Source organism: Bos taurus, chromosome 4 (assembly GCF_002263795.3).
Source record: "Bos taurus isolate L1 Dominette 01449 registration number 42190680 breed Hereford chromosome 4, ARS-UCD2.0, whole genome shotgun sequence".
Taxonomy (NCBI): domain Eukaryota; kingdom Metazoa; phylum Chordata; class Mammalia; order Artiodactyla; family Bovidae; genus Bos; species Bos taurus.
Window position 1 is genome coordinate 20,524,097 of NC_037331.1, and position 12,091 is coordinate 20,536,187.

Below are 12,091 nucleotides of genomic sequence, written 5' to 3' on the forward strand. Positions count from 1 at the left end.
ATATTGCATATCAGCCTTCCTGAAATATCCACAAATCAATTTTTAATAAAATATTATTTATATCTTCTGTCTATATAGCCATGGACAGGAGTTAGAAACATCTTTTCTTTTCTTTTTTTTTTTTTTTGGCTGCCCTGGGTCTTAGTTTACACTACTCATGCAAAGACATTAAGGAGAAAAATAGGCCAGAATGGACCCAGTTGTGAAGGAGAGTGAAAAAGTTGGCTTAAAGCTCAACATTCAGAAAACTAAGATCATGGTGTCTGGTCCCATCACTTCATGGCAAATAGATGGGGAAGTGGAAACAGTGAGAGACTTTATTTTTTTGTGCTACAAAATCACTGCAGATGGTGACTGCATCCATGAAATTAAAAGACACTTGCTCCTTGGAAGAAAAGCTATGAAGAACCTACACAGCATATTAAAAAACAGAGACATTACTTTGCCAATAAAGGTCTGTCTAGTCAAAGCTATGGTTTTTCCAGTAGTCATATATGAATGTGAGAGTTGGACTATAAAGAAAGCTGAGCACTGAAGAATTGATGCTTTTGAACTGTTGTGTTGGAGAAGACTCTTGAGAGTCCCTTGGACTGCAAGGAGATCCAACCAGTCCATCCTAAAGGAAATCAGTCCTGAATCTTCATTGGAAGGACTGATGCTGAAGCTGAAACTCCAATACTTTGGCCACCTGATGAGAAGAACTATTCCTTGGGAAAGACCCTGATACTGGGAAAGATTGAAGGCAGGAGGAGAAGAGGATGACAGAGGATGAGATGGTTGGATGGCATCACCGATGCTATGGACATGAGTTTGAGTAAGGCTCCGGGAGTTGGTGATGGACAGGGAGGCCTGGCGTGCTGCAGTTCTTGGGGTCACAAACAGTTGGACACAACTGAGCAACTGAACTGAACTGAACTGGACCCAGTTGTGAGAGGTTTGGTGGAATAATATTTTGAAGTATCAGTCCATCTTTCTCTTCCTTCCAATATTTCATCTTTTTTCTGCTTAGGTATGTAGTATAGTCTTCTCTGTGTTCCTTGCCTCAAGGAGGGTTCTGAGACAGAAATCCAGAATATAGTACTGAGAAACGTTCAGCTTTTGCTTGAGTTGCATGAGTTCGTAGGATAACTTAGTGGATGACAATACAGAAAGAATAATCTGTACCTTGAGAATAGAGTGATACAAATGAACTTCTGTACTGTATGTAAAAAAATATTCCAGAAAAGGATGGATTAGGAAAAGGAGAGTGAAGCTACATGCACAGAGAACACCAGTTGGAGAGTAGAGGACCACGCTCTGTGTCATTGTCCCAAAGACCTGGCTAGACCAAGCTAGAGCACATGTTTCCTGGCTCATTATTTTTGTATTTACAACTTTCTATATCTTGCCAAACGTGAAGTTATTACAATTAGAGCGACATCTTATTTTTCTAGAAATAGCTGCTTTGTTGATGTAATTATTACAGACTTTCTATTTCACTCTCAAAAAATGCCATGGTTTGAGTGATAAATTATAGTCATTCTAATTATAATCAGTTCATATCAAATGTATGCTCTTCTTTATGTTCTTCCTTATCCACCTTTCTCATTTTCAAGAGAATTTAAAGCATCCTTATAAATAAACATGATAAGAGAACATGAAAAAATAAATATATTGAATTCAAAAGGCCATAAATAGAGAAAATAAAATAAAGCAAAGAATAATGTCAGCACACACAGTGAATAAGATAAGGTTTCCTGTATCCAAGCTAGTAACATGCATTTAGGTTTAAAACCAACAGGATTTATAGTAACAGTGTGATGAAAACATATCACTAGTTCATTGCAACACACCAACAGGACCTATTTGATGGACTAAAGCCAGATAATCTGAATGAAAAAGTTTTTGAGTCAGAGTTTATCAGTTTTCTCATTGGACACCTGCTGTAAACAATGCATGAAACTAAAGTACTAGAATGAACAAAGCCAGATCTAGACCTCGTGAAACTTATATTCTATTAGAAGAAACAGATAATTAACAAGTAAAATCAATAATTTTATTCTATTCAACTATAAAGGAAGTAAAACTGGTGCTAGTTTTAGATAGAGGTATCAGAAGGATCCAAGAATAAAATATAAAATAAGAGTAAGATAATGTGGCCTCAATATCAATTAAACAAGCTAACACTGTTTCTGAGAATTAAAGGCTCAATTAATAATTAACCAATCTGTAATTTAAACTATGTTCATTAGATTTACATGTTCATAATGAACACCTAAAAAGGTTTTTCTGATTCTCCAGTTTGATTTTACATTTTATCCATGTTTGCTATTAATATCAACTCAATAAAGCTATATTTTAAGGTTGAAGTAATAGATGTTTAAACTAGAAAACTGAATGTATGAAGGAAAAATTTACATCCTTCCAGACTTTTTCTGTGTGACTAATTACTTACATTTAATTATTGTTTTGTAATAATTTTTTATTTTTATGATATATTATTATTTTTGTTTATAATAGATAAAACTGTATGTCATCACTTTATTGTTACATACACCTGTATAACTGTATGAAGTGAATGCTTATGCTTTAGTCTTTAGCATGAAGAAATTTATAATGATGGTACTGTATTTGAAATGACCTAAGAGATTATTCGGAGAAGGCAATGGCACCCCACTCCAGTATTCTTGCCTGGCAAATCCCATGGATAGAGGATCCTGGTGGGCTGCAGTCCATGGGGTCTCGAAGAGTCAGACATGACTGAGCGCCTTCACTTTCACTTTTCACTTTCATGCATTGGAGAAGGAAATGGCAACCCACTCCAGTGTTCTTGCCTGGAGAATCCCAGGGAGGGTGGAGCCTGGTGGGCTGCCATCTATGGGTTCGCACAGAGTTGGACACAACTGAAGCGACTTAGCAGCAGCAGCAAAAGATTATTACAAGTAGAAAACCCTACTAACTCATTGGCCAGTATATTTGGAAATGAAATTTCTATTTGTAAATAAGGACACTAAGCATTAAAATTATTTTGGGCTAAAAATTTTTACTAATATTTTAATCTAGACATGTTCAAGAATAATGCACATTAATTAATTTCATAATAAAAGAAAAATTTTATTATACATTGTTTACTAAATATGCACACAAAATGCCGACATGTTTGACTTTTAATGTTTGTTGATAGTGTAATAACTTATTCTATTGTTTATTCTAGAAGTTATAAAAAGGCATAAGTATTCAAATTCTAAGACATACTTTCAGTTCAGTCGCTCAGTCATTTCCGACTCTTTGCGACCCCACAAATCACAGCACGCCAGGCCTGCCTGTCCATCACCAACTCCCAGAGTTCACTCAGACTCAGGTCCATTGAGTCAGTGATGCCATCCAGCCATCTCATCCTCTGTAGTCCCCTTCTCTTCCTATCCCCAATCCCTCCCAGCATCAGAGTCTTTTCCAATGAGTCAACTCTTCGCATGAGGTGGCGAGAGTACTGGAGTTTCAGCTTTAGCATCAGTCCTTCCAAAGAACACCCAGGGCTGATCTCCTTCCGAATGGACTAGTTGGATCTCCTTGCAGTTCAAGGGACTCTCAAGAGTCTTCTCCAACACCACAGTTCAAAAGCATCAATTCTTCAGCGCTCAGCCTTCTTCACAGTCCAACTCTCACATCCATACATGACCACTGGAAAAACCATAGCTTTGACTAGACGGACCTTTGTTGGCAAAGTAATGTCTCTGCTTTTCAATATGCTATCTAGTTTGGTCATAACTTTCCTTCCAAGGAGTAAGCATCTTTTAATTTCATGGCTTCAGTCACCATCTGCAGTGATTTTGGAGCCCCCAGAAATAAAGTCTGACATTGTTTCCACTGTTTACGTTTAATCATATATTTGTATTATATATTAAGAGCATTTTCTGTCATTTTAATCTTTTAAATTATAGCTGCAGTCCATGGGGTTGCTGAGTCGGATACGACTGAGCGACTTCACTTTCACTTTTCACTTTCATGAATTGGAGAAGGAAATGGCAACCGACTCCAGTGTTCTTGCCTGGAGAATCCCAGGGATGGGGGAGCCTGGTGGGCTGCCGTCTGTGGGGTCACACAGAGTCGGACACTACTGAAGTGACTTAGCAGCAGCAGCAGCAGCCAATGATTATATAATATATAAGAAATTGAGCAGAGCATGACATCTAAATATTTTTCTGTGGCTGGAAAAACTGCCTTTGGGGAAAATTACAGATAGATCCTGCCTCCTTGGATAGAGACAGTGCTTTGTCTTTCAGGCAAATATTCTTTTTTTCTGTGGAGGATTCCTTTGGTAGGGCTTTTTATTGGAAGTTATTGCTTCCTCATAGTTCCTGGGCAATCATAGTACCATGAAATAGCCCAAAGCAGATGTTTCAGACCAAGAAACATGTGTTAAATCAGTACAAGGAGAGGCCATATGCTGAAAACAATCATTTTCTCCCTGGGAGATAATCTTAGCCAAGTATTTTGCTTACAGATTATCAGGATCATTTTCCCTCCAACCCAGCTAACTGGACCAAAGACTGTAAGCTAGAAGGATGGAATTTTGATGGCACAGCACATAGTGTGGAATGGACTATTTGTACTGCATTAGTTATGTGTGTGTGTGTGAGTCCCTTGGACTGAAGGAGATCAAACCAGTCAATCCTAAAGGAAATCAGTCCTGAATCTTCATTGGAAGGACTGACACTGAAGCTGAAACTCCAATACTCTGGTTACCTGATGTGAAGAACTGACTCCTTGGAAAAGACCCTGATGCTGAGAAAGACTGAAGTCAGGAGGAGAAGGGGATGACAGAGGATGAGATGGTTAGATGGCATCACTGACTCAATGGACATGAGTTTGAGTAAGCTCCAGGAGTTGGTGATGGACAGGAAAGCCTGGCGTGCTGCAGTCCATGGGGTTGCAAAGAGGCAGATACAATGGAGCGACTGAACTGAACTCTGTGTGTGCATGTGTGTACACAAGTCAAACTTAGATAAATGTGTCATCAAATACTTTGACAGTCTTCAGTGGTTCACAGGACTGGACCCTTCCTTGTGGTAAAAGTACCAAGCTAAAGGGAAGGGATATGATTTCACTGTCTAGAAACCCAGGAAGGATTAAGTGTGAGATAGGAAATGCGAAAGGCCATGGCCTTGGCAGGTGAGAATCTGCTTTCTCCCTAGAGAATAGGTAGTTGGGCCTGGACTGTGAGGTGAGAAAATGCCTGGTGCCTTCAGTGATAGGTGAACTGGCTTCTCCTTTGTAGAGAATGGTTCGCCTCTGAGGGACGTGCTAAAAGACTTACTGAGGCATATTAAAAATTTTACAAGTCTACAAAACTCTGTAATAATCTAACCAGGAAAATTATTTGAAAAAGATTTGATACATGTATACGTATGACTGAATCACTTTGCTGTACACCTGAAACCATCACAACATTGTTCATCAACTATGAAAGTGGGGTTTCCCTGAAACTATCACAACATTGTTAATTATACTCCAGTATAAAGACAAGTTTAAAAAAATTTCATGAGTTTATTTGAGCAAAAGTTGATTGGAATCAGACAGTGCCAAACTGGAAGTGGTTAAGAATGCTCCATGGATAGGAGCTCTGGGAGAGACTCTTCTACAGAGAAGAGAGAAGCAAAGCAAAGAGATTATTGATTGGTAGTGGCTTAAAGCCTAAATTGTTTGTGATTGGTTGACCTTGGGTTTTGATTTCTTAACCTTGAGGCATTTACAGGCTTAGACTTTGGTTTGCTTACATCACTGCCATGGCATTAGAGCCACCTCAGCCTAATGATTCATTTTGTTTAATTAGTTTAACAGACTCTAATGCAAATTGGAAGTTGCCCTAGAAGTAATGCTTCTATTTTAATGCGTCGCTTCAACAAATTCTAGATGATAAAAGTCACAGCCTGCTCTCAGTTGTACTGTGGGAAATAGGAGCATACAGTGTCTTACCTGTACCAAGGCTTGGGGAAGCATCAGCAGTTTTCCCACAGAAGGATAGCTCTAAATCCTGGATACATGTGAGGCAATAGCCTGGAAAACTTAAAAAACTAGGAAGAAGCTTAGAGCTAATTTTATTAGTTGGACTAGTGGGATTTAGTGTTACCATATAGTAGGAAAAATTATGACCTTGTTTTCTAATCATAGACTAGAGTGGCCATGTATATAAGGGTTCTGTTACAGCATGGGGGAGGGTCAAAGAGGACCCTCCCTTGTGGGCCTAGGTTCTTGGTAAGGCCACAGAGAAGAATCTGAGGCCTTATCTGTGGCAAAAACAAGTTTATTAAGTAAGGAACAGAAATAACACCACAAGGGAGAGGTGGGCCAAGCCAAGAGAGGCACTGGCACAGGAATGATGAGGTATGGGAGTTTTCAAGACAGGGCTTCTACATATTCATTTAGGTGAGTTATGGACTGACAGTTTTGATTGACAGTTGCAAGTTACATAATAACAGGCTCTGATATGAATGCCTTTCCCATAATTCAGTCTATTATAATCACATGTATGTGTAGAATATTTATGACAATTAAGGAACTCCCAACTGCCTGAAGTCACTTGAGGACACAGCTGTGTTTTAAGGGCACATGTGCTAGAGTTCAAGAAGTTTCTGTGATTAATTTGTAGCACATCTGTGAGCTCTCTTGGGCTGCATGAGAATATGTCTGGGGTGGAGTTTAAAGACCAGCTTGAGTCTTTTTTGGCGAGGCCACCCCTAATTGCTCATGCCTAACTTCCTACCTAGTAATTTCCGGTTTCTAATAATGCAGTTTCACACCATTTATCAAAAATTCTTACCAAAAAAACTATTCAGAGAAGTTATACAAATTGTTGCAGCTATTTTACAGATAAGGGCTTCAGACATTTTACAGGTAGAAAACAGAAACTTGGAAAATTGAAGTTACTTGTCAAGAATAGACCACAAGCAAACAACATACAGAGCTCTCAAATCCATAGACCTTTGGCCATAAATTCTATATCCATTCTATAATAAATCAGTCATCTTCACATTTTACCTACATCTCTATGTACTTTCTTACAGTTTTATTGAAATAATTCATGTGTGTCTTGATTCTTATCATTAATTTATTCACCATAATTTATTGTAAGTGACCTAGGTGTCAGCACTCCTGCTGACCTCTGGCTCCTTTACACGTGGAATCCAGGTCTCAGCTCTTGTTTAAGCCTCCTTTTCCAAAGAGTGAAGAGGCTTCAAGCCTATACATCAAAGATTTCTGAATAGTGTCACCCAGGATTCAAAACAGAGGGTCTATATTGCACATTTCACAATAAATATCTCAGAAGTTCTCATTCATCCTTTTGTATCCTTCAGCCCTTTTCAGTTTTCATCAAAGACTCTGCCTGGCACACTCTTCCTCCTTCCAGTTCCCTTTTGGAAGGCAAGTTCCTCTCTCCGTAGCAAAATCCCTCTTCCTAAAACCTTGAAGCAGCACAGGCTTCTAGAGGCTTGGTTTGAACCCTGAAATATCTTTGCTCTCAAGCCATTCATAAAGAACAAAGAGAAGCTCTCTCTTCAAGGGATATTCTCACCAACAGAGGTTGAAGTGCTTCCTACGTGTGAATGGGAATTATCACCCCGTGGGAAGATAACCATTATTCAGAGTGAAAAGAGAAAATAAGAGAAAGAGATGGTGTGAGGAGATGGTGTGTGGAAGGTTGTTTGTCTTTTCTGGAAACTTGGAAGAATACCAGCCATGCAACACTCCCCTCAGAGATGGGTCTCTTGTCTCAGTTTGCTCAAGCTGCTCTAACAAAATACCGCAGACTTGGTGGCTTAAACAACAAACATATTTCTGACAGTTCTGGAGCCTGAGAAGCCCACAATCAAGGTACCAGCAGATACAGTGTCTGGTGAAAACCTTCTTCCTGGTTTGCAGATGACCTTCTTCTTGCTGTATCATAACATGGTAAAGTCAAACTCTGCTGTCTCTTCCTTTAAGGGCATTAATCGGCTCATGAGGGCCCCACCTTCATGACCTAATCTAGACTCAGTTACCTCCCAAAGACCCCACCTCCTAAACCTAAATTAAAATGGGGGTTAGAATTTCAACACGAGAAATGGGGGCAAAAAGATTTAGTACACCATAGCCTTTAACCCCAATTATCCCTTACTTCTATCCACAGGAGGTCTATGCAGACAAGAAGAGACCTAAGAAGCAAGAGATAGGGAAGACTTCTGAGGTAATCACTCAAATCTCTGCACAGATTGCTCAAACAGGATAAGACATGCAAGATAATATACAAAGTATAAACTGTTTCCCTCAAAAAACAATGCTGTGTAAGATTAAATATTTAGCACATATCATATGATTTTTTCAGTTTCTTTTTTTCATGCATTTAAAATTAACATTGTAACAAATTAGTTAATTCTAGGGCCTGCTGCTGCTAAGTTGCTTCAGTCATGTCCAACTCTGTGCAACCCCATAGACGGCAGCCCACCAGGCTTCCCCGTCCCTGGGATTCTCCAAGCAAGAACACTGGAGTGGGTTGCCATTTCCTTCTCCAATGCATAAAAGTGAAAAGTGAAAGTGAAGTCACTCAGTCATGTCCGACTCTTCGCGACCCCATGGACTGCAGACCACCAGGCTCCTCTGTCTATGGGATTTTCTAGGCAACAGTACTGGAATGGGGTGCCATTGGCCTGGCCTGTAGTAAATAAATATTCAATCATGTAAATTTAGTATCAATTGAACCATGCTAATGAGAACAACGGAGAAGGCAATGGCACCCCACTCCAGTACTCTTGCCTGGAAAATCCCATGGACGGAGGACCCTAGTAGGCCGCAGTCCATGGGGTCGCTAAGAGTCGGACACGACTGAGTGACTTCACTTTCACTTTTCACTTTCATGCACTGGAGAAGGAAATGGCAACCCACTCCAGTATTCTTGCCTGGAAAATCTCAGGGACGGGGGAGCCTGGTGGGCTGCCATCTATGGGGTTGCACAGAGTCGGACACGACTGAAGCGACTTAGCAGCAGCAGCAGCAATGAGAACAAAGATAGTTTTCACTTTGTGTTTAAGCCAAGTTCTTTAAAATTACAGTTTTAATTTCTAAAATAAAAGTACTTTTCAATATAGACAATGAATATAAATACTGTCAAAAGAAGATATATTTTAAAAACCACTCATAATCCTACTGTTAGGTAGTCAGAATAGGAAAAAGGAGTCCAGAATGGCAGTGGCTAAAAGACAAGAAAGGGAAAAGCCAGTGAAAATAGAACAAAGGAAGGTCCGAGTACTGGAGTGAGAAACCTCATTAGAACAAACAGCACTCCTCGCTAGCCCGACTTATATAGGGCAGGCCCAGGGGGAGGAAAAAACACATAAAAAGAGGAGCCAAAGGGCCAGGGTCTCTCTCCCACTCATGCTCTCTCTCTCTCTTTTTCTCTCTTGTGCTCTTTCTGTCTTTCTCTCCGTGTCTTTTGGGTCGGCATGCCCTCACACCTGGAGGATGTATTTTCTAAATAAAACTGAGCTGTAACATGGAGCTATAACACTGTCCAAGAGCTGTGATGTGCTGAGGGCTTTAACATCCATTGCTACAAATTTTTATTGTGACGAGACAGAATTGAGGAAATTACACACTCCCCTGACACTACTAGCATTAGTAAAGTAATGCTCAAAATTCTCTGACCCAGGCTTCAGCAATACATGAACCGTGAATGTCCAGATGTTCAAGCTGGTTTTAGAAAAGGCAGAGGAATCAGAGATCAAATCGCCAACATTTTCTGGATCATCGAGAAAGCAAGAGAGTTCCATAAAAACATCTATTTCTGCTTCATTGACTATGCCAAAGCCTTTGACTGTGTGGATCAAAACAAACTGTGGAAAATTCTGAAAAAGACACCAGACCACTTGACATGCCTCTTGAGAAAGCTGTATGCAGGTCAGGAAGCAACAGTTAGAACTGGACATGGAACAACAGACTGGTTCCAAATAGGAAAAGGAGTACATCAAGGCTGTATATTGTCACTCTGCTTATTTAACTTCTATGCAGAGTACATCATGAGAAATGCTGGGCTGGAGGAAACACAAGCTGGAATCAAGATTGCCAGGAGAAATATCAATAACCTCAGATATGCAGATGACACCACCCTATGGCAGAAAGTGAAGAAGAACTAAAGAGCCTCTTGAGGGAAGTGAAAGAGGAGAGTGAAAAAGTTGGCTTAAAGCTCAACACTCAGACAACTAGGATCATGGCATCCGGTCCCATCAGTTCAGTTCAGTTCAGTCACTCAGTTTTGTCTGACTCCTTGCAACCCCATGAACCACAGCACGCCAGGCCTCCCTGTCCATCACCAACTCCCAGAGTTCACCCAAACCCATGTCGATTGAGTGGGTGATGCCATCCAACCATCTCATCCTCTGTTGTCCCCTTCTCCACCCATCCTCAATCTTTCCTAGCACCAGGGGCTTTTCAAATGAGTCAGCTCTTCACATCAGGTGGCCAAAGTATTGGAGTTTCAGCTTCAACATCAGTCCTACCAATGAACACCCAGGACTGATCTCCTTTAGAATGGACTGGTTGGATCTCCTTGCAGTCCAAGGGACTCTCAAGAGTCTTCTCCAACACCACAGTTCAAAAGCATCAAATCTTCAGCGTTCAGCTTTCTTCACAGTTCAACTCTCACATCCATACATGACCACTGGAAAAACCATAGCCTTGACTAGATGGACCTTTGTTGACAAAGTAATGTCTCTGCTTTTGAATATGCTGTCTAGGTTGGTCATAACTTTTCTTCCAAGGAGTAAGTGTCTTTTAATTTCATGGCTGCAGTCACCATCTGCAATGATTTTGGAGCCCAGAAAAACAAAGTCAGCCACTGTTTCCACTGTTTCCCCATCTATTTCCCATGAAGTGATGGGACCAGATGCCATGATCTTAGTTTTCTGAATGTTGAATTTTAAGCCAACTTTTTCACTCTCCTCTTTCACTTTCATCAAGAGGCTCTTTAGTTCTTCACTTTCTGCCATAGGGTGGTGTCATCTGCATATCTGAGGTTATTGATATTTCTCCTGGCAATCTTGATTCCAGCTTGTGCTTCTTCCAGCCCAGCGTTTCTCATGATGTACTCTGCATGTAAGTTAAATAAGCAGGGTGACAACATACAGCCTTAACGTACTCTTTTTCCTATTTGGAACTAGTCTGTTGTTTCATGTCCAGTTCTAACTATTGCTTCCTGACCTACATACAGATTTCTCAAAAGGCAGGTCAGGTGGTCTGGTATTCCCATCTCTTGAAAAATTTTCAGTTTATTGTGATCCACACAGTCAAAGGCTTTGGCATAGTCAATGAAGCAGAAATAGATGTTTTTCTGGAACTCTCTTGCTTTTTCAATGACCCATTGGATGTTGGCAATTTGATCTCTGGTTCCTCTGCCTTTTCTAAAACCAGCTTGAACATTAGGAAGTTCACGGTTCACGTATTGCTGAAGCCTGGCTTGGAGAATTTTAAGCATTACTTTACTAGCGTGTGAGATGAGTACAATTGTGTGGTAATTTGAGGATTCTTCGACATTGCCTTTCTTTGGGATTAGAATGAAAACTGACCTCTTCCAGTCCTGTGGCCACTGCTGAGTTTTCCAAACTTGCTGACATATTGAGTGCAGCACTTTCCCATCACTTCACGGCAAATAGATGGGAAAACAGTGGAAACAATGGTTGATTTTATTTTGGGGGGCTCCAAAATCACTGCAGATGGTGATTGCAGCAATGAAATTAAAAGACACTTACTCCTTGGAAGAAAAGTTATGACCAACCTAGACAGCATATTCAAAAGCAGAGACATTACTTTGTCAACAAAGGTCCATCTAGTCAAGGCTATGGTTTTTCCAGTGGTCATGTATGGATGTGAGAGTTGAACTGTGAAGAAAGCTGAACGCTGAAGATTTGATGCTTTTGAACTGTGGTGTTGGAGAAGACTCTTGAGAGTCCCTTGGACTGCAAGGAGATCCAACCAGTCCATCCTAAAGGAGATCAGTCCTGGGTGTTCTATTGGAAGGACTGATGCTAAAGCTGAAACTCCAATACTTTGGCCACCTGATGTGAAGAGCTGACTCATTTGAAAA

At 40.3% G+C, this 12,091-nt stretch overlaps 1 long non-coding RNA gene across 1 annotated transcript in view; it reads left to right on the forward strand.

The window, feature by feature from the left end:
• LOC112446322 (uncharacterized) overlaps positions 1–8,324 on the forward strand; it is a 128,985-nt gene extending 120,661 nt beyond the window's left edge. Inside the window, exons 2-3 of the long non-coding RNA XR_003034254.2 lie at positions 7,823–7,929; positions 8,147–8,324. This is a non-coding gene — a long non-coding RNA (uncharacterized lncRNA). The remainder of the gene's footprint in view (positions 1–7,822; positions 7,930–8,146) is intronic.
• Positions 8,325–12,091: the final 3,767 nt, after the last annotated feature.